Genomic DNA, 25,916 nt, shown 5'->3' with positions numbered 1-25,916 from the left:
TTCCACCAAAATGACGGTCAAATTATGAGTCGATGTCTCAATGTTGCTACTGAGCTGCACATAGCATTGGTGGTATAGTGGTGAGCATAGCTGCCTTCCAAGCAGTTGACCCGGGTTCGATTCCCGGCCAATGCAGAGCCTGAGGAATTCATTTGTTTTAGGGGCTGGATGTCATTTCAAGTGTATTACATTTGAATCATTATCCTTGTACTTGGAAGTCAGAATTGCTCCTACATTCTGCAGGTTATCTAAAATAATAAATGTTGTGCGACGTTGAACCAACAAGTGCTTATCAAAATAGATTTGCAGTCCTATCGCCAAAACCATTCAGCCACCTTGTCCTGCGCCCAAGAGGTGATAGTCGGCATTCCGACAAGATCTGCCTGTCTGAGATTGTTCAAGGATCTGCAAAAGGGCTCATCCGGGATTTGAACCCGGGACCTCTCGCACCCTAAGCGAGAATCATACCCCTAGACCAACGAGCCTTATGCAAAAAGTTATTTTTTTGCTTTCTGCAGCAATGACAGTGAAGATATCGATTGACGTGTCCATGGTGCTTGGAACGATTGAACATCATGTGAGTGTTTTGTGCTTTACTTGTGAGCATAACAGTCTTCCAAAATCTTGACCATGCTTCAGTTCAAATCTTCTGTAGTTCATCTGCTGTGTCTTTCACATTCTGTCTTGTTCAGTCGCGACAGCAAAATGATGACGAGTTTTTACAAATTAATAAAGTGCAAAATGAGATCAATTCATTTTTTTAAAAACAAATGAAAAAATAAGACTTCCAAAAGAATGGAACTCATTTATTTTGAGTCAAATGAGACCATGAGACAATACCTATAATCGGTCTTCTCACAAAAACATCTCTAGCTTCCGAACCGTTTGACCTACAAATTCATATGACCACTCTCTGGAATGAGGAGACCCTCACGAACATGGTGGTATTCTCAATTGTTCTCTACATCCCCCACAAGTGTCAGGAGACTCGTCTGAAGTCACAACCGTCTATGTTGCCAAGTTCTGTTTGTAGAATCCAAAATCTTGGGCTACAAACTAATGTGACCCCACTTGTCGCAATGTTCTCCGTTTTGCCCTACGTTCCCAACAAGTGTCACGGGACTAATCTGAAGGTAACCTGTAGTGATTAAAATGATAGATTTTTCAACCAAGTTATTTTTTTGCTTTCTGCAGCAATGACAGTGAAGATATCGATTGACGTGTCCATGGTGCTTGGAACGATTGAACATCATGTGAGTGTTTTGTGCTTTACTTGTGAGCATAACAGTCTTCCAAAATCTTGACCATGCTTCAGTTCAAATCTTCTGTAGTTCATCTGCTGTGTCTTTCACATTCTGTCTTGTTCAGTCGCGACAGCAAAATGATGACGAGTTTTTACAAATTAATAAAGTGCAAAATGAGATCAATTCATTTTTTTAAAAACAAATGAAAAAATAAGACTTCCAAAAGAATGGAACTCATTTATTTTGAGTCAAATGACGCAAAGGTACGTGAATCAAAGTCAATTAATTTTGAAAATACCCATTCAAATAGATCCGTTTTCAACTAGAGAGATTAAGACTCGGCGTATCCGTCTCAATCCTCCACAACTGCTTATGTTACCCCTCCATATCTGCAGTGAAAGATGGTGGACCTAGATCGGTTTTTGTCAAACCATGAGACAATACCTATAATCGGTCTTCTCACAAAAACATCTCTAGCTTCCGAACCGTTTGACCTACAAATTCATATGACCACTCTCTGGAATGAGGAGACCCTCACGAACATGGTGGTATTCTCAATTTTTCTCTACATCCCCCAAAAGTGTCAGGAGACTCGTCTGAAGTCACAACCGTCTATGTTGCCAAGTTCTGTTTGTAGAATCCAAAATCTTGGGCTACAAACTAATGTGACCCCACTTGTCGCAATGTTCTCCGTTTTGCCCTACGTTCCCAACAAGTGTCACGGGACTAATCTGAAGGTAACCTGTAGTGATTAAAATGATAGATTTTTCAACCAGGGACCTCTCGCAACCTAAGCCATAATCATACACCTAAACCGTGAAAGTGAATTATCACTTTCCACCAAAATGACGGTCAAATTATGAGTCGATGTCTCAATGTTGCTACTGAGCTGCACATAGCATTGGTGGTATAGTGGTGAGCATAGCTGCCTTCCAAGCAGTTGACCCGGGTTCGATTCCCGGCCAATGCAGAGCCTGAGGAATTCATTTGTTTTAGGGGCTGGATGTCATTTCAAGTGTATTACATTTGAATCATTATCCTTGTACTTGGAAGTCAGAATTGCTCCTACATTCTGCAGGTTATCTAAAATAATAAATGTTGTGCGACGTTGAACCAACAAGTGCTTATCAAAATAGATTTGCAGTCCTATCGCCAAAACCATTCAGCCACCTTGTCCTGCGCCCAAGAGGTGATAGTCGGCATTCCGACAAGATCTGCCTGTCTGAGATTGTTCAAGGATCTGCAAAAGGGCTCATCCGGGATTTGAACCCGGGACCTCTCGCACCCTAAGCGAGAATCATACCCCTAGACCAACGAGCCTTATGCAAAAAGTTATTTTTTTGCTTTCTGCAGCAATGACAGTGAAGATATCGATTGACGTGTCCATGGTGCTTGGAACGATTGAACATCATGTGAGTGTTTTGTGCTTTACTTGTGAGCATAACAGTCTTCCAAAATCTTGACCATGCTTCAGTTCAAATCTTCTGTAGTTCATCTGCTGTGTCTTTCACATTCTGTCTTGTTCAGTCGCGACAGCAAAATGATGACGAGTTTTTACAAATTAATAAAGTGCAAAATGAGATCAATTCATTTTTTTAAAAACAAATGAAAAAATAAGACTTCCAAAAGAATGGAACTCATTTATTTTGAGTCAAATGAGACCATGAGACAATACCTATAATCGGTCTTCTCACAAAAACATCTCTAGCTTCCGAACCGTTTGACCTACAAATTCATATGACCACTCTCTGGAATGAGGAGACCCTCACGAACATGGTGGTATTCTCAATTGTTCTCTACATCCCCCACAAGTGTCAGGAGACTCGTCTGAAGTCACAACCGTCTATGTTGCCAAGTTCTGTTTGTAGAATCCAAAATCTTGGGCTACAAACTAATGTGACCCCACTTGTCGCAATGTTCTCCGTTTTGCCCTACGTTCCCAACAAGTGTCACGGGACTAATCTGAAGGTAACCTGTAGTGATTAAAATGATAGATTTTTCAACCAAGTTATTTTTTTGCTTTCTGCAGCAATGACAGTGAAGATATCGATTGACGTGTCCATGGTGCTTGGAACGATTGAACATCATGTGAGTGTTTTGTGCTTTACTTGTGAGCATAACAGTCTTCCAAAATCTTGACCATGCTTCAGTTCAAATCTTCTGTAGTTCATCTGCTGTGTCTTTCACATTCTGTCTTGTTCAGTCGCGACAGCAAAATGATGACGAGTTTTTACAAATTAATAAAGTGCAAAAAGAGATCAATTCATTTTTTTAAAAACAAATGAAAAAATAAGACTTCCAAAAGAATGGAACTCATTTATTTTGAGTCAAATGACGCAAAGGTACGTGAATCAAAGTCAATTAATTTTGAAAATACCCATTCAAATAGATCCGTTTTCAACTAGAGAGATTAAGACTCGGCGTATCCGTCTCAATCCTCCACAACTGCTTATGTTACCCCTCCATATCTGCAGTGAAAGATGGTGGACCTAGATCGGTTTTTGTCAAACCATGAGACAATACCTATAATCGGTCTTCTCACAAAAACATCTCTAGCTTCCGAACCGTTTGACCTACAAATTCATATGACCACTCTCTGGAATGAGGAGACCCTCACGAACATGGTGGTATTCTCAATTGTTCTCTACATCCCCCACAAGTGTCAGGAGACTCGTCTGAAGTCACAACCGTCTATGTTGCCAAGTTCTGTTTGTAGAATCCAAAATCTTGGGCTACAAACTAATGTGACCCCACTTGTCGCAATGTTCTCCGTTTTGCCCTACGTTCCCAACAAGTGTCACGGGACTAATCTGAAGGTAACCTGTAGTGATTAAAATGATAGATTTTTCAACCAGGGACCTCTCGCAACCTAAGCCATAATCATACACCTAAACCGTGAAAGTGAATTTTCACTTTCCACCAAAATGACGGTCAAATTATGAGTCGATGTCTCAATGTTGCTACTGAGCTGCACATAGCATTGGTGGTATAGTGGTGAGCATAGCTGCCTTCCAAGCAGTTGACCCGGGTTCGATTCCCGGCCAATGCAGAGCCTGAGGAATTCATTTGTTTTAGGGGCTGGATGTCATTTCAAGTGTATTACATTTGAATCATTATCCTTGTACTTGGAAGTCAGAATTGCTCCTACATTCTGCAGGTTATCTAAAATAATAAATGTTGTGCGACGTTGAACCAACAAGTGCTTATCAAAATAGATTTGCAGTCCTATCGCCAAAACCATTCAGCCACCTTGTCCTGCGCCCAAGAGGTGATAGTCGGCATTCCGACAAGATCTGCCTGTCTGAGATTGTTCAAGGATCTGCAAAAGGGCTCATCCGGGATTTGAACCCGGGACCTCTCGCACCCTAAGCGAGAATCATACCCCTAGACCAACGAGCCTTATACCAAAAGTTATTTTTTTGCTTTCTGCAGCAATGACAGTGAAGATATCGATTGACGTGTCCATGGTGCTTGGAACGATTGAACATCATGTGAGTGTTTTGTGCTTTACTTGTGAGCATAACAGTCTTCCAAAATCTTGACCATGCTTCAGTTCAAATCTTCTGTAGTTCATCTGCTGTGTCTTTCACATTCTGTCTTGTTCAGTCGCGACAGCAAAATGATGACGAGTTTTTACAAATTAATAAAGTGCAAAATGAGATCAATTCATTTTTTTAAAAACAAATGAAAAAATAAGACTTCCAAAAGAATGGAACTCATTTATTTTGAGTCAAATGAGACCATGAGACAATACCTATAATCGGTCTTCTCACAAAAACATCTCTAGCTTCCGAACCGTTTGACCTACAAATTCATATGACCACTCTCTGGAATGAGGAGACCCTCACGAACATGGTGGTATTCTCAATTGTTCTCTACATCCCCCACAAGTGTCAGGAGACTCGTCTGAATTCACAACCGTCTATGTTGCCAAGTTCTGTTTGTAGAATCCAAAATCTTGGGCTACAAACTAATGTGACCCCACTTGTCGCAATGTTCTCCGTTTTGCCCTACGTTCCCAACAAGTGTCACGGGACTAATCTGAAGGTAACCTGTAGTGATTAAAATGATAGATTTTTCAACCAAGTTATTTTTTTGCTTTCTGCAGCAATGACAGTGAAGATATCGATTGACGTGTCCATGGTGCTTGGAACGATTGAACATCATGTGAGTGTTTTGTGCTTTACTTGTGAGCATAACAGTCTTCCAAAATCTTGACCATGCTTCAGTTCAAATCTTCTGTAGTTCATCTGCTGTGTCTTTCACATTCTGTCTTGTTCAGTCGCGACAGCAAAATGATGACGAGTTTTTACAAATTAATAAAGTGCAAAATGAGATCAATTCATTTTTTTAAAAACAAATGAAAAAATAAGACTTCCAAAAGAATGGAACTCATTTATTTTGAGTCAAATGACGCAAAGGTACGTGAATCAAAGTCAATTAATTTTGAAAATACCCATTCAAATAGATCCGTTTTCAACTAGAGAGATTAAGACTCGGCGTATCCGTCTCAATCCTCCACAACTGCTTATGTTACCCCTCCATATCTGCAGTGAAAGATGGTGGACCTAGATCGGTTTTTGTCAAACCATGAGACAATACCTATAATCGGTCTTCTCACAAAAACATCTCTAGCTTCCGAACCGTTTGACCTACAAATTCATATGACCACTCTCTGGAATGAGGAGACCCTCACGAACATGGTGGTATTCTCAATTGTTCTCTACATCCCCCACAAGTGTCAGGAGACTCGTCTGAAGTCACAACCGTCTATGTTGCCAAGTTCTGTTTGTAGAATCCAAAATCTTGGGCTACAAACTAATGTGACCCCACTTGTCGCAATGTTCTCCGTTTTGCCCTACGTTCCCAACAAGTGTCACGGGACTAATCTGAAGGTAACCTGTAGTGATTAAAATGATAGATTTTTCAACCAAGTTATTTTTTTGCTTTCTGCAGCAATGACAGTGAAGATATCGATTGACGTGTCCATGGTGCTTGGAACGATTGAACATCATGTGAGTGTTTTGTGCTTTACTTGTGAGCATAACAGTCTTCCAAAATCTTGACCATGCTTCAGTTCAAATCTTCTGTAGTTCATCTGCTGTGTCTTTCACATTCTGTCTTGTTCAGTCGCGACAGCAAAATGATGACGAGTTTTTACAAATTAATAAAGTGCAAAAAGAGATCAATTCATTTTTTTAAAAACAAATGAAAAAATAAGACTTCCAAAAGAATGGAACTCATTTATTTTGAGTCAAATGACGCAAAGGTACGTGAATCAAAGTCAATTAATTTTGAAAATACCCATTCAAATAGATCCGTTTTCAACTAGAGAGATTAAGACTCGGCGTATCCGTCTCAATCCTCCACAACTGCTTATGTTACCCCTCCATATCTGCAGTGAAAGATGGTGGACCTAGATCGGTTTTTGTCAAACCATGAGACAATACCTATAATCGGTCTTCTCACAAAAACATCTCTAGCTTCCGAACCGTTTGACCTACAAATTCATATGACCACTCTCTGGAATGAGGAGACCCTCACGAACATGGTGGTATTCTCAATTGTTCTCTACATCCCCCACAAGTGTCAGGAGACTCGTCTGAAGTCACAACCGTCTATGTTGCCAAGTTCTGTTTGTAGAATCCAAAATCTTGGGCTACAAACTAATGTGACCCCACTTGTCGCAATGTTCTCCGTTTTGCCCTACGTTCCCAACAAGTGTCACGGGACTAATCTGAAGGTAACCTGTAGTGATTAAAATGATAGATTTTTCAACCAGGGACCTCTCGCAACCTAAGCCATAATCATACACCTAAACCGTGAAAGTGAATTTTCACTTTCCACCAAAATGACGGTCAAATTATGAGTCGATGTCTCAATGTTGCTACTGAGCTGCACATAGCATTGGTGGTATAGTGGTGAGCATAGCTGCCTTCCAAGCAGTTGACCCGGGTTCGATTCCCGGCCAATGCAGAGCCTGAGGAATTCATTTGTTTTAGGGGCTGGATGTCATTTCAAGTGTATTACATTTGAATCATTATCCTTGTACTTGGAAGTCAGAATTGCTCCTACATTCTGCAGGTTATCTAAAATAATAAATGTTGTGCGACGTTGAACCAACAAGTGCTTATCAAAATAGATTTGCAGTCCTATCGCCAAAACCATTCAGCCACCTTGTCCTGCGCCCAAGAGGTGATAGTCGGCATTCCGACAAGATCTGCCTGTCTGAGATTGTTCAAGGATCTGCAAAAGGGCTCATCCGGGATTTGAACCCGGGACCTCTCGCACCCTAAGCGAGAATCATACCCCTAGACCAACGAGCCTTATACCAAAAGTTATTTTTTTGCTTTCTGCAGCAATGACAGTGAAGATATCGATTGACGTGTCCATGGTGCTTGGAACGATTGAACATCATGTGAGTGTTTTGTGCTTTACTTGTGAGCATAACAGTCTTCCAAAATCTTGACCATGCTTCAGTTCAAATCTTCTGTAGTTCATCTGCTGTGTCTTTCACATTCTGTCTTGTTCAGTCGCGACAGCAAAATGATGACGAGTTTTTACAAATTAATAAAGTGCAAAATGAGATCAATTCATTTTTTTAAAAACAAATGAAAAAATAAGACTTCCAAAAGAATGGAACTCATTTATTTTGAGTCAAATGAGACCATGAGACAATACCTATAATCGGTCTTCTCACAAAAACATCTCTAGCTTCCGAACCGTTTGACCTACAAATTCATATGACCACTCTCTGGAATGAGGAGACCCTCACGAACATGGTGGTATTCTCAATTGTTCTCTACATCCCCCACAAGTGTCAGGAGACTCGTCTGAATTCACAACCGTCTATGTTGCCAAGTTCTGTTTGTAGAATCCAAAATCTTGGGCTACAAACTAATGTGACCCCACTTGTCGCAATGTTCTCCGTTTTGCCCTACGTTCCCAACAAGTGTCACGGGACTAATCTGAAGGTAACCTGTAGTGATTAAAATGATAGATTTTTCAACCAAGTTATTTTTTTGCTTTCTGCAGCAATGACAGTGAAGATATCGATTGACGTGTCCATGGTGCTTGGAACGATTGAACATCATGTGAGTGTTTTGTGCTTTACTTGTGAGCATAACAGTCTTCCAAAATCTTGACCATGCTTCAGTTCAAATCTTCTGTAGTTCATCTGCTGTGTCTTTCACATTCTGTCTTGTTCAGTCGCGACAGCAAAATGATGACGAGTTTTTACAAATTAATAAAGTGCAAAATGAGATCAATTCATTTTTTTAAAAACAAATGAAAAAATAAGACTTCCAAAAGAATGGAACTCATTTATTTTGAGTCAAATGACGCAAAGGTACGTGAATCAAAGTCAATTAATTTTGAAAATACCCATTCAAATAGATCCGTTTTCAACTAGAGAGATTAAGACTCGGCGTATCCGTCTCAATCCTCCACAACTGCTTATGTTACCCCTCCATATCTGCAGTGAAAGATGGTGGACCTAGATCGGTTTTTGTCAAACCATGAGACAATACCTATAATCGGTCTTCTCACAAAAACATCTCTAGCTTCCGAACCGTTTGACCTACAAATTCATATGACCACTCTCTGGAATGAGGAGACCCTCACGAACATGGTGGTATTCTCAATTGTTCTCTACATCCCCCACAAGTGTCAGGAGACTCGTCTGAAGTCACAACCGTCTATGTTGCCAAGTTCTGTTTGTAGAATCCAAAATCTTGGGCTACAAACTAATGTGACCCCACTTGTCGCAATGTTCTCCGTTTTGCCCTACGTTCCCAACAAGTGTCACGGGACTAATCTGAAGGTAACCTGTAGTGATTAAAATGATAGATTTTTCAACCAGGGACCTCTCGCAACCTAAGCCATAATCATACACCTAAACCGTGAAAGTGAATTATCACTTTCCACCAAAATGACGGTCAAATTATGAGTCGATGTCTCAATGTTGCTACTGAGCTGCACATAGCATTGGTGGTATAGTGGTGAGCATAGCTGCCTTCCAAGCAGTTGACCCGGGGTCGATTCCCGGCCAATGCAGAGCCTGAGGAATTCATTTTTTTTAGGGGCTGGATGTCATTTCAAGTGTATTACATTTGAATCATTATCCTTGTACTTGGAAGTCAGAATTGCTCCTACATTCTGCAGGTTATCTAAAATAATAAATGTTGTGCGACGTTGAACCAACAAGTGCTTATCAAAATAGATTTGCAGTCCTATCGCCAAAACCATTCAGCCACCTTGTCCTGCGCCCAAGAGGTGATAGTCGGCATTCCGACAAGATCTGCCTGTCTGAGATTGTTCAAGGATCTGCAAAAGGGCTCATCCGGGATTTGAACCCGGGACCTCTCGCACCCTAAGCGAGAATCATACCCCTAGACCAACGAGCCTTATGCAAAAAGTTATTTTTTTGCTTTCTGCAGCAATGACAGTGAAGATATCGATTGACGTGTCCATGGTGCTTGGAACGATTGAACATCATGTGAGTGTTTTGTGCTTTACTTGTGAGCATAACAGTCTTCCAAAATCTTGACCATGCTTCAGTTCAAATCTTCTGTAGTTCATCTGCTGTGTCTTTCACATTCTGTCTTGTTCAGTCGCGACAGCAAAATGATGACGAGTTTTTACAAATTAATAAAGTGCAAAATGAGATCAATTCATTTTTTTAAAAACAAATGAAAAAATAAGACTTCCAAAAGAATGGAACTCATTTATTTTGAGTCAAATGACGCAAAGGTACGTGAATCAAAGTCAATTAATTTTGAAAATACCCATTCAAATAGATCCGTTTTCAACTAGAGAGATTAAGACTCGGCGTATCCGTCTCAATCCTCCACAACTGCTTATGTTACCCCTCCATATCTGCAGTGAAAGATGGTGGACCTAGATCGGTTTTTGTCAAACCATGAGACAATACCTATAATCGGTCTTCTCACAAAAACATCTCTAGCTTCCGAACCGTTTGACCTACAAATTCATATGACCACTCTCTGGAATGAGGAGACCCTCACGAACATGGTGGTATTCTCAATTGTTCTCTACATCCCCCACAAGTGTCAGGAGACTCGTCTGAAGTCACAACCGTCTATGTTGCCAAGTTCTGTTTGTAGAATCCAAAATCTTGGGCTACAAACTAATGTGACCCCACTTGTCGCAATGTTCTCCGTTTTTCCCTACGTTCCCAACAAGTGTCACGGGACTAATCTGAAGGTAACCTGTAGTGATTAAAATGATAGATTTTTCAACCAAGTTATTTTTTTGCTTTCTGCAGCAATGACAGTGAAGATATCGATTGACGTGTCCATGGTGCTTGGAACGATTGAACATCATGTGAGTGTTTTGTGCTTTACTTGTGAGCATAACAGTCTTCCAAAATCTTGACCATGCTTCAGTTCAAATCTTCTGTAGTTCATCTGCTGTGTCTTTCACATTCTGTCTTGTTCAGTCGCGACAGCAAAATGATGACGAGTTTTTACAAATTAATAAAGTGCAAAATGAGATCAATTCATTTTTTTAAAAACAAATGAAAAAATAAGACTTCCAAAAGAATGGAACTCATTTATTTTGAGTCAAATGAGACCATGAGACAATACCTATAATCGGTCTTCTCACAAAAACATCTCTAGCTTCCGAACCGTTTGACCTACAAATTCATATGACCACTCTCTGGAATGAGGAGACCCTCACGAACATGGTGGTATTCTCAATTGTTCTCTACATCCCCCACAAGTGTCAGGAGACTCGTCTGAAGTCACAACCGTCTATGTTGCCAAGTTCTGTTTGTAGAATCCAAAATCTTGGGCTACAAACTAATGTGACCCCACTTGTCGCAATGTTCTCCGTTTTGCCCTACGTTCCCAACAAGTGTCACGGGACTAATCTGAAGGTAACCTGTAGTGATTAAAATGATAGATTTTTCAACCAAGTTATTTTTTTGCTTTCTGCAGCAATGACAGTGAAGATATCGATTGACGTGTCCATGGTGCTTGGAACGATTGAACATCATGTGAGTGTTTTGTGCTTTACTTGTGAGCATAACAGTCTTCCAAAATCTTGACCATGCTTCAGTTCAAATCTTCTGTAGTTCATCTGCTGTGTCTTTCACATTCTGTCTTGTTCAGTCGCGACAGCAAAATGATGACGAGTTTTTACAAATTAATAAAGTGCAAAATGAGATCAATTCATTTTTTTAAAAACAAATGAAAAAATAAGACTTCCAAAAGAATGGAACTCATTTATTTTGAGTCAAATGACGCAAAGGTACGTGAATCAAAGTCAATTAATTTTGAAAATACCCATTCAAATAGATCCGTTTTCAACTAGAGAGATTAAGACTCGGCGTATCCGTCTCAATCCTCCACAACTGCTTATGTTACCCCTCCATATCTGCAGTGAAAGATGGTGGACCTAGATCGGTTTTTGTCAAACCATGAGACAATACCTATAATCGGTCTTCTCACAAAAACATCTCTAGCTTCCGAACCGTTTGACCTACAAATTCATATGACCACTCTCTGGAATGAGGAGACCCTCACGAACATGGTGGTATTCTCAATTTTTCTCTACATCCCCCACAAGTGTCAGGAGACTCGTCTGAAGTCACAACCGTCTATGTTGCCAAGTTCTGTTTGTAGAATCCAAAATCTTGGGCTACAAACTAATGTGACCCCACTTGTCGCAATGTTCTCCGTTTTGCCCTACGTTCCCAACAAGTGTCACGGGACTAATCTGAAGGTAACCTGTAGTGATTAAAATGATAGATTTTTCAACCAAGTTATTTTTTTGCTTTCTGCAGCAATGACAGTGAAGATATCGATTGACGTGTCCATGGTGCTTGGAACGATTGAACATCATGTGAGTGTTTTGTGCTTTACTTGTGAGCATAACAGTCTTCCAAAATCTTGACCATGCTTCAGTTCAAATCTTCTGTAGTTCATCTGCTGTGTCTTTCACATTCTGTCTTGTTCAGTCGCGACAGCAAAATGATGACGAGTTTTTACAAATTAATAAAGTGCAAAATGAGATCAATTCATTTTTTTAAAAACAAATGAAAAAATAAGACTTCCAAAAGAATGGAACTCATTTATTTTGAGTCAAATGACGCAAAGGTACGTGAATCAAAGTCAATTCATTTTGAAAATACCCATTCAAATAGATCCGTTTTCAACTAGAGAGATTAAGACTCGGCGTATCCGTCTCAATCCTCCACAACTGCTTATGTTACCCCTCCATATCTGCAGTGAAAGATGGTGGACCTAGATCGGTTTTTGTCAAACCATGAGACAATACCTATAATCGGTCTTCTCACAAAAACATCTCTAGCTTCCGAACCGTTTGACCTACAAATTCATATGACCACTCTCTGGAATGAGGAGACCCTCACGAACATGGTGGTATTCTCAATTGTTCTCTACATCCCCCACAAGTGTCAGGAGACTCGTCTGAAGTCACAACCGTCTATGTTGCCAAGTTCTGTTTGTAGAATCCAAAATCTTGGGCTACAAACTAATGTGACCCCACTTGTCGCAATGTTCTCCGTTTTGCCCTACGTTCCCAACAAGTGTCACGGGACTAATCTGAAGGTAACCTGTAGTGATTAAAATGATAGATTTTTCAACCAAGTTATTTTTTTGCTTTCTGCAGCAATGACAGTGAAGATATCGATTGACGTGTCCATGGTGCTTGGAACGATTGAACATCATGTGAGTGTTTTGTGCTTTACTTGTGAGCATAACAGTCTTCCAAAATCTTGACCATGCTTCAGTTCAAATCTTCTGTAGTTCATCTGCTGTGTCTTTCACATTCTGTCTTGTTCAGTCGCGACAGCAAAATGATGACGAGTTTTTACAAATTAATAAAGTGCAAAATGAGATCAATTCATTTTTTTAAAAACAAATGAAAAAATAAGACTTCCAAAAGAATGGAACTCATTTATTTTGAGTCAAATGACGCAAAGGTACGTGAATCAAAGTCAATTCATTTTGAAAATACCCATTCAAATAGATCCGTTTTCAACTAGAGAGATTAAGACTCGGCGTATCCGTCTCAATCCTCCACAACTGCTTATGTTACCCCTCCATATCTGCAGTGAAAGATGGTGGACCTAGATCGGTTTTTGTCAAACCATGAGACAATACCTATAATCGGTCTTCTCACAAAAACATCTCTAGCTTCCGAACCGTTTGACCTACAAATTCATATGACCACTCTCTGGAATGAGGAGACCCTCACGAACATGGTGGTATTCTCAATTGTTCTCTACATCCCCCACAAGTGTCAGGAGACTCGTCTGAAGTCACAACCGTCTATGTTGCCAAGTTCTGTTTGTAGAATCCAAAATCTTGGGCTACAAACTAATGTGACCCCACTTGTCGCAATGTTCTCCGTTTTGCCCTACGTTCCCAACAAGTGTCACGGGACTAATCTGAAGGTAACCTGTAGTGATTAAAATGATAGATTTTTCAACCAAGTTATTTTTTTGCTTTCTGCAGCAATGACAGTGAAGATATCGATTGACGTGTCCATGGTGCTTGGAACGATTGAACATCATGTGAGTGTTTTGTGCTTTACTTGTGAGCATAACAGTCTTCCAAAATCTTGACCATGCTTCAGTTCAAATCTTCTGTAGTTCATCTGCTGTGTCTTTCACATTCTGTCTTGTTCAGTCGCGACAGCAAAATGATGACGAGTTTTTACAAATTAATAAAGTGCAAAATGAGATCAATTCATTTTTTTAAAAACAAATGAAAAAATAAGACTTCCAAAAGAATGGAACTCATTTATTTTGAGTCAAATGACGCAAAGGTACGTGAATCAAAGTCAATTAATTTTGAAAATACCCATTCAAATAGATCCGTTTTCAACTAGAGAGATTAAGACTCGGCGTATCCGTCTCAATCCTCCACAACTGCTTATGTTACCCCTCCATATCTGCAGTGAAAGATGGTGGACCTAGATCGGTTTTTGTCAAACCATGAGACAATACCTATAATCGGTCTTCTCACAAAAACATCTCTAGCTTCCGAACCGTTTGACCTACAAATTCATATGACCACTCTCTGGAATGAGGAGACCCTCACGAACATGGTGGTATTCTCAATTGTTCTCTACATCCCCCACAAGTGTCAGGAGACTCGTCTGAAGTCACAACCGTCTATGTTGCCAAGTTCTGTTTGTAGAATCCAAAATCTTGGGCTACAAACTAATGTGACCCCACTTGTCGCAATGTTCTCCGTTTTGCCCTACGTTCCCAACAAGTGTCACGGGACTAATCTGAAGGTAACCTGTAGTGATTAAAATGATAGATTTTTCAACCAAGTTATTTTTTTGCTTTCTGCAGCAATGACAGTGAAGATATCGATTGACGTGTCCATGGTGCTTGGAACGATTGAACATCATGTGAGTGTTTTGTGCTTTACTTGTGAGCATAACAGTCTTCCAAAATCTTGACCATGCTTCAGTTCAAATCTTCTGTAGTTCATCTGCTGTGTCTTTCACATTCTGTCTTGTTCAGTCGCGACAGCAAAATGATGACGAGTTTTTACAAATTAATAAAGTGCAAAATGAGATCAATTCATTTTTTTAAAAACAAATGAAAAAATAAGACTTCCAAAAGAATGGAACTCATTTATTTTGAGTCAAATGACGCAAAGGTACGTGAATCAAAGTCAATTAATTTTGAAAATACCCATTCAAATAGATCCGTTTTCAACTAGAGAGATTAAGACTCGGCGTATCCGTCTCAATCCTCCACAACTGCTTATGTTACCCCTCCATATCTGCAGTGAAAGATGGTGGACCTAGATCGGTTTTTGTCAAACCATGAGACAATACCTATAATCGGTCTTCTCACAAAAACATCTCTAGCTTCCGAACCGTTTGACCTACAAATTCATATGACCACTCTCTGGAATGAGGAGACCCTCACGAACATGGTGGTATTCTCAATTGTTCTCTACATCCCCCACAAGTGTCAGGAGACTCGTCTGAAGTCACAACCGTCTATGTTGCCAAGTTCTGTTTGTAGAATCCAAAATCTTGGGCTACAAACTAATGTGACCCCACTTGTCGCAATGTTCTCCGTTTTGCCCTACGTTCCCAACAAGTGTCACGGGACTAATCTGAAGGTAACCTGTAGTGATTAAAATGATAGATTTTTCAACCAGGGACCTCTCGCAACCTAAGCCATAATCATACACCTAAACCGTGAAAGTGAATTATCACTTTCCACCAAAATGACGGTCAAATTATGAGTCGATGTCTCAATGTTGCTACTGAGCTGCACATAGCATTGGTGGTATAGTGGTGAGCATAGCTGCCTTCCAAGCAGTTGACCCGGGGTCGATTCCCGGCCAATGCAGAGCCTGAGGAATTCATTTTTTTTAGGGGCTGGATGTCATTTCAAGTGTATTACATTTGAATCATTATCCTTGTACTTGGAAGTCAGAATTGCTCCTACATTCTGCAGGTTATCTAAAATAATAAATGTTGTGCGACGTTGAACCAACAAGTGCTTATCAAAATAGATTTGCAGTCCTATCGCCAAAACCATTCAGCCACCTTGTCCTGCGCCCAAGAGGTGATAGTCGGCATTCCGACAAGATCTGCCTGTCTGAGATTGTTCAAGGATCTGCAAAAGGGCTCATCCGGGATTTGAACCCGGGACCTCTCGCACCCTAAGCGAGAATCATACCCCTAGACCAACGAGCCTTATGCAAAAAGTTATTTTTTTGCTTTCTGCAGCAATGACAGTGAAGATATCGATTGACGTGTCCATGGTGCTTGGAACGATTGAACATCATGTGAGTGTTTTGTGCTTTACTTGTGAGCATAACAGTCTTCCAAAATCTTGACCATGCTTCAGTTCAAATCTTCTGTAGTTCATCTGCTGTGTCTTTCACATTCTGTCTTGTTCAGTCGCGACAGCAAAATGATGACGAGTTTTTACAAATTAATAAAGTGCAAAATGAGATCAATTCATTTTTTTAAAAACAAATGAAAAAATAAGACTTCCAAAAGAATGGAACTCATTTATTTTGAGTCAAATGACGCAAAGGTACGTGAATCAAAGTCAATTAATTTTGAAAATACCCATTCAAATAGATCCGTTTTCAACTAGAGAGATTAAGACTCGGCGTATCCGTCTCAATCCTCCACAACTGCTTATGTTACCCCTCCATATCTGCAGTGAAAGATGGTGGACCTAGATCGGTTTTTGTCAAACCATGAGACAATACCTATAATCGGTCTTCTCACAAAAACATCTCTAGCTTCCGAACCGTTTGACCTACAAATTCATATGACCACTCTCTGGAATGAGGAGACCCTCACGAACATGGTGGTATTCTCAATTGTTCTCTACATCCCCCACAAGTGTCAGGAGACTCGTCTGAAGTCACAACCGTCTATGTTGCCAAGTTCTGTTTGTAGAATCCAAAATCTTGGGCTACAAACTAATGTGACCCCACTTGTCGCAATGTTCTCCGTTTTGCCCTACGTTCCCAACAAGTGTCACGGGACTAATCTGAAGGTAACCTGTAGTGATTAAAATGATAGATTTTTCAACCAAGTTATTTTTTTGCTTTCTGCAGCAATGACAGTGAAGATATCGATTGACGTGTCCATGGTGCTTGGAACGATTGAACATCATGTGAGTGTTTTGTGCTTTACTTGTGAGCATAACAGTCTTCCAAAATCTTGACCATGCTTCAGTTCAAATCTTCTGTAGTTCATCTGCTGTGTCTTTCACATTCTGTCTTGTTCAGTCGCGACAGCAAAATGATGACGAGTTTTTACAAATTAATAAAGTGCAAAATGAGATCAATTCATTTTTTTAAAAACAAATGAAAAAATAAGACTTCCAAAAGAATGGAACTCATTTATTTTGAGTCAAATGACGCAAAGGTACGTGAATCAAAGTCAATTAATTTTGAAAATACCCATTCAAATAGATCCGTTTTCAACTAGAGAGATTAAGACTCGGCGTATCCGTCTCAATCCTCCACAACTGCTTATGTTACCCCTCCATATCTGCAGTGAAAGATGGTGGACCTAGATCGGTTTTTGTCAAACCATGAGACAATACCTATAATCGGTCTTCTCACAAAAACATCTCTAGCTTCCGAACCGTTTGACCTACAAATTCATATGACCACTCTCTGGAATGAGGAGACCCTCACGAACATGGTGGTATTCTCAATTGTTCTCTACATCCCCCACAAGTGTCAGGAGACTCGTCTGAAGTCACAACCGTCTATGTTGCCAAGTTCTGTTTGTAGAATCCAAAATCTTGGGCTACAAACTAATGTGACCCCACTTGTCGCAATGTTCTCCGTTTTGCCCTACGTTCCCAACAAGTGTCACGGGACTAATCTGAAGGTAACCTGTAGTGATTAAAATGATAGATTTTTCAACCAGGGACCTCTCGCAACCTAAGCCATAATCATACACCTAAACCGTGAAAGTGAATTATCACTTTCCACCAAAATGACGGTCAAATTATGAGTCGATGTCTCAATGTTGCTACTGAGCTGCACATAGCATTGGTGGTATAGTGGTGAGCATAGCTGCCTTCCAAGCAGTTGACCCGGGTTCGATTCCCGGCCAATGCAGAGCCTGAGGAATTCATTTTTTTTAGGGGCTGGATGTCATTTCAAGTGTATTACATTTGAATCATTATCCTTGTACTTGGAAGTCAGAATTGCTCCTACATTCTGCAGGTTATCTAAAATAATAAATGTTGTGCGACGTTGAACCAACAAGTGCTTATCAAAATAGATTTGCAGTCCTATCGCCAAAACCATTCAGCCACCTTGTCCTGCGCCCAAGAGGTGATAGTCGGCATTCCGACAAGATCTGCCTGTCTGAGATTGTTCAAGGATCTGCAAAAGCGCTCATCCGGGATTTGAACCCGGGACCTCTCGCACCCTAAGCGAGAATCATACCCCTAGACCAACGAGCCTTATGCAAAAAGTTATTTTTTTGCTTTCTGCAGCAATGACAGTGAAGATATCGATTGACGTGTCCATGGTGCTTGGAACGATTGAACATCATGTGAGTGTTTTGTGCTTTACTTGTGAGCATAACAGTCTTCCAAAATCTTGACCATGCTTCAGTTCAAATCTTCTGTAGTTCATCTGCTGTGTCTTTCACATTCTGTCTTGTTCAGTCGCAACAGCAAAATGATGACGAGTTTTTACAAATTAATAAAGTGCAAAATGAGATCAATTCATTTTTTTAAAAACAAATGAAAAAATAAGACTTCCAAAAGAATGGAACTCATTTATTTTGAGTCAAATGAGACCATGAGACAATACCTATAATCGGTCTTCTCACAAAAACATCTCTAGCTTCCGAACCGTTTGACCTACAAATTCATATGACCACTCTCTGGAATGAGGAGACCCTCACGAACATGGTGGTATTCTCAATTGTTCTCTACATCCCCCACAAGTGTCAGGAGACTCGTCTGAAGTCACAACCGTCTATGTTGCCAAGTTCTGTTTGTAGAATCCAAAATCTTGGGCTACAAACTAATGTGACCCCACTTGTCGCAATGTTCTCCGTTTTGCCCTACGTTCCCAACAAGTGTCACGGGACTAATCTGAAGGTAACCTGTAGTGATTAAAATGATAGATTTTTCAACCAAGTTATTTTTTTGCTTTCTGCAGCAATGACAGTGAAGATATCGATTGACGTGTCCATGGTGCTTGGAACGATTGAACATCATGTGAGTGTTTTGTGCTTTACTTGTGAGCATAACAGTCTTCCAAAATCTTGACCATGCTTCAGTTCAAATCTTCTGTAGTTCATCTGCTGTGTCTTTCACATTCTGTCTTGTTCAGTCGCGACAGCAAAATGATGACGAGTTTTTACAAATTAATAAAGTGCAAAATGAGATCAATTCATTTTTTTAAAAACAAATGAAAAAATAAGACTTCCAAAAGAATGGAACTCATTTATTTTGAGTCAAATGACGCAAAGGTACGTGAATCAAAGTCAATTAATTTTGAAAATACCCATTCAAATAGATCCGTTTTCAACTAGAGAGATTAAGACTCGGCGTATCCGTCTCAATCCTCCACAACTGCTTATGTTACCCCTCCATATCTGCAGTGAAAGATGGTGGACCTAGATCGGTTTTTGTCAAACCATGAGACAATACCTATAATCGGTCTTCTCACAAAAACATCTCTAGCTTCCGAACCGTTTGACCTACAAATTCATATGACCACTCTCTGGAATGAGGAGACCCTCACGAACATGGTGGTATTCTCAATTGTTCTCTACATCCCCCACAAGTGTCAGGAGACTCGTCTGAAGTCACAACCGTCTATGTTGCCAAGTTCTGTTTGTAGAATCCAAAATCTTGGGCTACAAACTAATGTGACCCCACTTGTCGCAATGTTCTCCGTTTTGCCCTACGTTCCCAACAAGTGTCACGGGACTAATCTGAAGGTAACCTGTAGTGATTAAAATGATAGATTTTTCAACCAAGTTATTTTTTTGCTTTCTGCAGCAATGACAGTGAAGATATCGATTGACGTGTCCATGGTGCTTGGAACGATTGAACATCATGTGAGTGTTTTGTGCTTTACTTGTGAGCATAACAGTCTTCCAAAATCTTGACCATGCTTCAGTTCAAATCTTCTGTAGTTCATCTGCTGTGTCTTTCACATTCTGTCTTGTTCAGTCGCGACAGCAAAATGATGACGAGTTTTTACAAATTAATAAAGTGCAAAATGAGATCAATTCATTTTTTTAAAAACAAATGAAAAAATAAGACTTCCAAAAGAATGGAACTCATTTATTTTGAGTCAAATGACGCAAAGGTACGTGAATCAAAGTCAATTAATTTTGAAAATACCCATTCAAATAGATCCGTTTTCAACTAGAGAGATTAAGACTCGGCGTATCCGTCTCAATCCTCCACAACTGCTTATGTTACCCCTCCATATCTGCAGTGAAAGATGGTGGACCTAGATCGGTTTTTGTCAAACCATGAGACAATACCTATAATCGGTCTTCTCACAAAAACATCTCTAGCTTCCGAACCGTTTGACCTACAAATTCATATGACCACTCTCTGGAATGAGGAGACCCTCACGAACATGGTGGTATTCTCAATTGTTCTCTACATCCCCCACAAGTGTCAGGAGACTCGTCTGAAGTCACAACCGTCTATGTTGCCAAGTTCTGTTTGTAGAATCCAAAATCTTGGGCTACAAACTAATGTGACCCCACTTGTCGCAATGTTCTCCGTTTTGCCCTACGTTCCCAACAAGTGTCACGGGACTAATCTGAAGGTAACCTGTAGTGATTAAAATGATAGATTTTTCAACCAAGTTATTTTTTTGCTTTCTGCAGCAATGACAGTGAAGATATCGATTGACGTGTCCATGGTGCTTGGAACGATTGAACATCATGTGAGTGTTTTGTGCTTTACTTGTGAGCATAACAGTCTTCCAAAATCTTGACCATGCTTCAGTTCAAATCTTCTGTAGTTCATCTGCTGTGTCTTTCACATTCTGTCTTGTTCAGTCGCGACAGCAAAATGATGACGAGTTTTTACAAATTAATAAAGTGCAAAATGAGATCAATTCATTTTTTTAAAAACAAATGAAAAAATAAGACTTCCAAAAGAATGGAACTCATTTATTTTGAGTCAAATGACGCAAAGGTACGTGAATCAAAGTCAATTAATTTTGAAAATACCCATTCAAATAGATCCGTTTTCAACTAGAGAGATTAAGACTCGGCGTATCCGTCTCAATCCTCCACAACTGCTTATGTTACCCCTCCATATCTGCAGTGAAAGATGGTGGACCTAGATCGGTTTTTGTCAAACCATGAGACAATACCTATAATCGGTCTTCTCACAAAAACATCTCTAGCTTCCGAACCGTTTGACCTACAAATTCATATGACCACTCTCTGGAATGAGGAGACCCTCACGAACATGGTGGTATTCTCAATTGTTCTCTACATCCCCCACAAGTGTCAGGAGACTCGTCTGAAGTCACAACCGTCTATGTTGCCAAGTTCTGTTTGTAGAATCCAAAATCTTTTGCTACAAACTAATGTGACCCCACTTGTCGCAATGTTCTCCGTTTTGCCCTACGTTCCCAACAAGTGTCACGGGACTAATCTGAAGGTAACCTGTAGTGATTAAAATGATAGATTTTTCAACCAGGGACCTCTCGCAACCTAAGCCATAATCATACACCTAAACCGTGAAAGTGAATTATCACTTTCCACCAAAATGACGGTCAAATTATGAGTCGATGTCTCAATGTTGCTACTGAGCTGCACATAGCATTGGTGGTATAGTGGTGAGCATAGCTGCCTTCCAAGCAGTTGACCCGGGGTCGATTCCCGGCCAATGCAGAGCCTGAGGAATTCATTTTTTTTAGGGGCTGGATGTCATTTCAAGTGTATTACATTTGAATCATTATCCTTGTACTTGGAAGTCAGAATTGCTCCTACATTCTGCAGGTTATCTAAAATAATAAATGTTGTGCGACGTTGAACCAACAAGTGCTTATCAAAATAGATTTGCAGTCCTATCGCCAAAACCATTCAGCCACCTTGTCCTGCGCCCAAGAGGTGATAGTCGGCATTCCGACAAGATCTGCCTGTCTGAGATTGTTCAAGGATCTGCAAAAGGGCTCATCCGGGATTTGAACCCGGGACCTCTCGCACCCTAAGCGAGAATCATACCCCTAGACCAACGAGCCTTAAGCAAAAAGTTATTTTTTTGCTTTCTGCAGCAATGACAGTGAAGATATCGATTGACGTGTCCATGGTGCTTGGAACGATTGAACATCATGTGAGTGTTTTGTGCTTTACTTGTGAGCATAACAGTCTTCCAAAATCTTGACCATGCTTCAGTTCAAATCTTCTGTAGTTCATCTGCTGTGTCTTTCACATTCTGTCTTGTTCAGTCGCGACAGCAAAATGATGACGAGTTTTTACAAATTAATAAAGTGCAAAATGAGATCAATTCATTTTTTTAAAAACAAATGAAAAAATAAGACTTCCAAAAGAATGGAACTCATTTATTTTGAGTCAAATGACGCAAAGGTACGTGAATCAAAGTCAATTAATTTTGAAAATACCCATTCAAATAGATCCGTTTTCAACTAGAGAGATTAAGACTCGGCGTATCCGTCTCAATCCTCCACAACTGCTTATGTTACCCCTCCATATCTGCAGTGAAAGATGGTGGACCTAGATCGGTTTTTGTCAAACCATGAGACAATACCTATAATCGGTCTTCTCACAAAAACATCTCTAGCTTCCGAACCGTTTGACCTACAAATTCATATGACCACTCTCTGGAATGAGGAGACCCTCACGAACATGGTGGTATTCTCAATTTTTCTCTACATCCCCCACAAGTGTCAGGAGACTCGTCTGAAGTCACAACCGTCTATGTTGCCAAGTTCTGTTTGTAGAATCCAAAATCTTGGGCTACAAACTAATGTGACCCCACTTGTCGCAATGTTCTCCGTTTTGCCCTACGTTCCCAACAAGTGTCACGGGACTAATCTGAAGGTAACCTGTAGTGATTAAAATGATAGATTTTTCAACCAGGGACCTCTCGCAACCTAAGCCATAATCATACACCTAAACCGTGAAAGTGAATTATCACTTTCCACCAAAATGACGGTCAAATTATGAGTCGATGTCTCAATGTTGCTACTGAGCTGCACATAGCATTGGTGGTATAGTGGTGAGCATAGCTGCCTTCCAAGCAGTTGACCCGGGTTCGATTCCTGGCCAATGCAGAGCCTGAGGAATTCATTTGTTTTAGGGGCTGGATGTCATTTCAAGTGTATTACATTTGAATCATTATCCTTGTACTTGGAAGTCAGAATTGCTCCTACATTCTGCAGGTTATCTAAAATAATAAATGTTGTGCGACGTTGAACCAACAAGTGCTTATCAAAATAGATTTGCAGTCCTATCGCCAAAACCATTCAGCCACCTTGTCCTGCGCCCAAGAGGTGATAGTCGGCATTCCGACAAGATCTGCCTGTCTGAGATTGTTCAAGGATCTGCAAAAGGGCTCATCCGGGATTTGAACCCGGGACCTCTCGCACCCTAAGCGAGAATCATACCCCTAGACCAACGAGCCTTATGCAAAAAGTTATTTTTTTGCTTTCTGCAGCAATGACAGTGAAGATATCGATTGACGTGTCCATGGTGCTTGGAACGATTGAACATCATGTGAGTGTTTTGTGCTTTACTTGTGAGCATAACAGTCTTCCAAAATCTTGACCATGCTTCAGTTCAAATCTTCTGTAGTTCATCTGCTGTGTCTTTCACATTCTGTCTTGTTCAGTCGCGACAGCAAAATGATGACGAGTTTTTACAAATTAATAAAGTGCAAAATGAGATCAATTCATTTTTTTTAAAAACAAATGAAAAAATAAGACTTCCAAAAGAATGGAACTCATTTATTTTGAGTCAAATGAGACCATGAGACAATACCTATAATCGGTCTTCTCACAAAAACATCTCTAGCTTCCGAACCGTTTGACCTACAAATTCATATGACCACTCTCTGGAATGAGGAGACCCTCACGAACATGGTGGTATTCTCAATTTTTCTCTACATCCCCCACAAGTGTCAGGAGACTCGTCTGAAGTCACAACCGTCTATGTTGCCAAGTTCTGTTTGTAGAATCCAAAATCTTGGGCTACAAACTAATGTGACCCCACTTGTCGCAATGTTCTCCGTTTTGCCCTACGTTCCCAACAAGTGTCACGGGACTAATCTGAAGGTAACCTGTAGTGATTAAAATGATAGATTTTTCAACCAGGGACCTCTCGCAACCTAAGCCATAATCATACACCTAAACCGTGAAAGTGAATTATCACTTTCCACCAAAATGACGGTCAAATTATGAGTCGATGTCTCAATGTTGCTACTGAGCTGCACATAGCATTGGTGGTATAGTGGTGAGCATAGCTGCCTTCCAAGCAGTTGACCCGGGTTCGATTCCCGGCCAATGCAGAGCCTGAGGAATTCATTTGTTTTAGGGGCTGGATGTCATTTCAAGTGTATTACATTTGAATCATTATCCTTGTACTTGGAAGTCAGAATTGCTCCTACATTCTGCAGGTTATCTAAAATAATAAATGTTGTGCGACGTTGAACCAACAAGTGCTTATCAAAATAGATTTGCAGTCCTATCGCCAAAACCATTCAGCCACCTTGTCCTGCGCCCAAGAGGTGATAGTCGGCATTCCGACAAGATCTGCCTGTCTGAGATTGTTCAAGGATCTGCAAAAGGGCTCATCCGGGATTTGAACCCGGGACCTCTCGCACCCTAAGCGAGAATCATACCCCTAGACCAACGAGCCTTATGCAAAAAGTTATTTTTTTGCTTTCTGCAGCAATGACAGTGAAGATATCGATTGACGTGTCCATGGTGCTTGGAACGATTGAACATCATGTGAGTGTTTTGTGCTTTACTTGTGAGCATAACAGTCTTCCAAAATCTTGACCATGCTTCAGTTCAAATCTTCTGTAGTTCATCTGCTGTGTCTTTCACATTCTGTCTTGTTCAGTCGCGACAGCAAAATGATGACGAGTTTTTACAAATTAATAAAGTGCAAAATGAGATCAATTCATTTTTTTTAAAAACAAATGAAAAAATAAGACTTCCAAAAGAATGGAACTCATTTATTTTGAGTCAAATGAGACCATGAGACAATACCTATAATCGGTCTTCTCACAAAAACATCTCTAGCTTCCGAACCGTTTGACCTACAAATTCATATGACCACTCTCTGGAATGAGGAGACCCTCACGAACATGGTGGTATTCTCAATTTTTCTCTACATCCCCCACAAGTGTCAGGAGACTCGTCTGAAGTCACAACCGTCTATGTTGCCAAGTTCTGTTTGTAGAATCCAAAATCTTGGGCTACAAACTAATGTGACCCCACTTGTCGCAATGTTCTCCGTTTTGCCCTACGTTCCCAACAAGTGTCACGGGACTAATCTGAAGGTAACCTGTAGTGATTAAAATGATAGATTTTTCAACCAGGGACCTCTCGCAACCTAAGCCATAATCATACACCTAAACCGTGAAAGTGAATTATCACTTTCCACCAAAATGACGGTCAAATTATGAGTCGATGTCTCAATGTTGCTACTGAGCTGCACATAGCATTGGTGGTATAGTGGTGAGCATAGCTGCCTTCCAAGCAGTTGACCCGGGTTCGATTCCCGGCCAATGCAGAGCCTGAGGAATTCATTTGTTTTAGGGGCTGGATGTCATTTCAAGTGTATTACATTTGAATCATTATCCTTGTACTTGGAAGTCAGAATTGCTCCTACATTCTGCAGGTTATCTAAAATAATAAATGTTGTGCGACGTTGAACCAACAAGTGCTTATCAAAATAGATTTGCAGTCCTATCGCCAAAACCATTCAGCCACCTTGTCCTGCGCCCAAGAGGTGATAGTCGGCATTCCGACAAGATCTGCCTGTCTGAGATTGTTCAAGGATCTGCAAAAGGGCTCATCCGGGATTTGAACCCGGGACCTCTCGCACCCTAAGCGAGAATCATACCCCTAGACCAACGAGCCTTATGCAAAAAGTTATTTTTTTGCTTTCTGCAGCAATGACAGTGAAGATATCGAT

The 25,916-nt window shown here is 40.4% G+C and overlaps 17 non-coding genes across 17 annotated transcripts; 7 read left to right on the top strand and 10 right to left on the bottom strand.

Annotated features, from left to right (window-relative positions):
* Nucleotides 1–63: 63 nt before the first annotated feature.
* On the top strand, nucleotides 64–135 carry trnag-ucc (transfer RNA glycine (anticodon UCC)). Its single transcript has one exon. It is a non-coding gene; the product is annotated as a tRNA-Gly (tRNA).
* A 278-nt stretch (nucleotides 136–413) lies between these two features.
* On the bottom strand, nucleotides 414–485 carry trnap-agg (transfer RNA proline (anticodon AGG)). The gene has a single exon. It is a non-coding gene; the product is annotated as a tRNA-Pro (tRNA).
* Nucleotides 486–2,142: 1,657 nt separating this feature from the next.
* On the top strand, nucleotides 2,143–2,214 carry trnag-ucc (transfer RNA glycine (anticodon UCC)). The gene has a single exon. It is a non-coding gene; the product is annotated as a tRNA-Gly (tRNA).
* A 278-nt stretch (nucleotides 2,215–2,492) lies between these two features.
* trnap-agg (transfer RNA proline (anticodon AGG)) lies at nucleotides 2,493–2,564 on the bottom strand. The gene has a single exon. It is a non-coding gene; the product is annotated as a tRNA-Pro (tRNA).
* Nucleotides 2,565–4,221: 1,657 nt separating this feature from the next.
* On the top strand, nucleotides 4,222–4,293 carry trnag-ucc (transfer RNA glycine (anticodon UCC)). The gene has a single exon. It is a non-coding gene; the product is annotated as a tRNA-Gly (tRNA).
* Nucleotides 4,294–4,571: 278 nt separating this feature from the next.
* On the bottom strand, nucleotides 4,572–4,643 carry trnap-agg (transfer RNA proline (anticodon AGG)). Its single transcript has one exon. It is a non-coding gene; the product is annotated as a tRNA-Pro (tRNA).
* Nucleotides 4,644–7,148: 2,505 nt separating this feature from the next.
* trnag-ucc (transfer RNA glycine (anticodon UCC)) lies at nucleotides 7,149–7,220 on the top strand. Its single transcript has one exon. It is a non-coding gene; the product is annotated as a tRNA-Gly (tRNA).
* A 278-nt stretch (nucleotides 7,221–7,498) lies between these two features.
* trnap-agg (transfer RNA proline (anticodon AGG)) lies at nucleotides 7,499–7,570 on the bottom strand. Its single transcript has one exon. It is a non-coding gene; the product is annotated as a tRNA-Pro (tRNA).
* Nucleotides 7,571–9,577: 2,007 nt separating this feature from the next.
* On the bottom strand, nucleotides 9,578–9,649 carry trnap-agg (transfer RNA proline (anticodon AGG)). The gene has a single exon. It is a non-coding gene; the product is annotated as a tRNA-Pro (tRNA).
* A 6,247-nt stretch (nucleotides 9,650–15,896) lies between these two features.
* On the bottom strand, nucleotides 15,897–15,968 carry trnap-agg (transfer RNA proline (anticodon AGG)). Its single transcript has one exon. It is a non-coding gene; the product is annotated as a tRNA-Pro (tRNA).
* Nucleotides 15,969–17,797: 1,829 nt separating this feature from the next.
* On the top strand, nucleotides 17,798–17,869 carry trnag-ucc (transfer RNA glycine (anticodon UCC)). The gene has a single exon. It is a non-coding gene; the product is annotated as a tRNA-Gly (tRNA).
* Nucleotides 17,870–21,922: 4,053 nt separating this feature from the next.
* Nucleotides 21,923–21,994, bottom strand: trnap-agg (transfer RNA proline (anticodon AGG)). The gene has a single exon. It is a non-coding gene; the product is annotated as a tRNA-Pro (tRNA).
* Nucleotides 21,995–23,325: 1,331 nt separating this feature from the next.
* Nucleotides 23,326–23,397, bottom strand: trnap-agg (transfer RNA proline (anticodon AGG)). Its single transcript has one exon. It is a non-coding gene; the product is annotated as a tRNA-Pro (tRNA).
* Nucleotides 23,398–24,207: 810 nt separating this feature from the next.
* Nucleotides 24,208–24,279, top strand: trnag-ucc (transfer RNA glycine (anticodon UCC)). The gene has a single exon. It is a non-coding gene; the product is annotated as a tRNA-Gly (tRNA).
* Nucleotides 24,280–24,557: 278 nt separating this feature from the next.
* trnap-agg (transfer RNA proline (anticodon AGG)) lies at nucleotides 24,558–24,629 on the bottom strand. Its single transcript has one exon. It is a non-coding gene; the product is annotated as a tRNA-Pro (tRNA).
* An 810-nt stretch (nucleotides 24,630–25,439) lies between these two features.
* Nucleotides 25,440–25,511, top strand: trnag-ucc (transfer RNA glycine (anticodon UCC)). Its single transcript has one exon. It is a non-coding gene; the product is annotated as a tRNA-Gly (tRNA).
* Nucleotides 25,512–25,789: 278 nt separating this feature from the next.
* Nucleotides 25,790–25,861, bottom strand: trnap-agg (transfer RNA proline (anticodon AGG)). Its single transcript has one exon. It is a non-coding gene; the product is annotated as a tRNA-Pro (tRNA).
* Nucleotides 25,862–25,916: the final 55 nt, after the last annotated feature.

Source organism: Oncorhynchus mykiss, chromosome 9 (genome assembly GCF_057628025.1).
Source record: "Oncorhynchus mykiss isolate SJ-2025 chromosome 9, ASM5762802v1, whole genome shotgun sequence".
Classification (NCBI taxonomy): Eukaryota; Metazoa; Chordata; class Actinopteri; order Salmoniformes; family Salmonidae; genus Oncorhynchus; species Oncorhynchus mykiss.
This window is presented reverse-complemented; position numbering and strand designations above follow the sequence as displayed.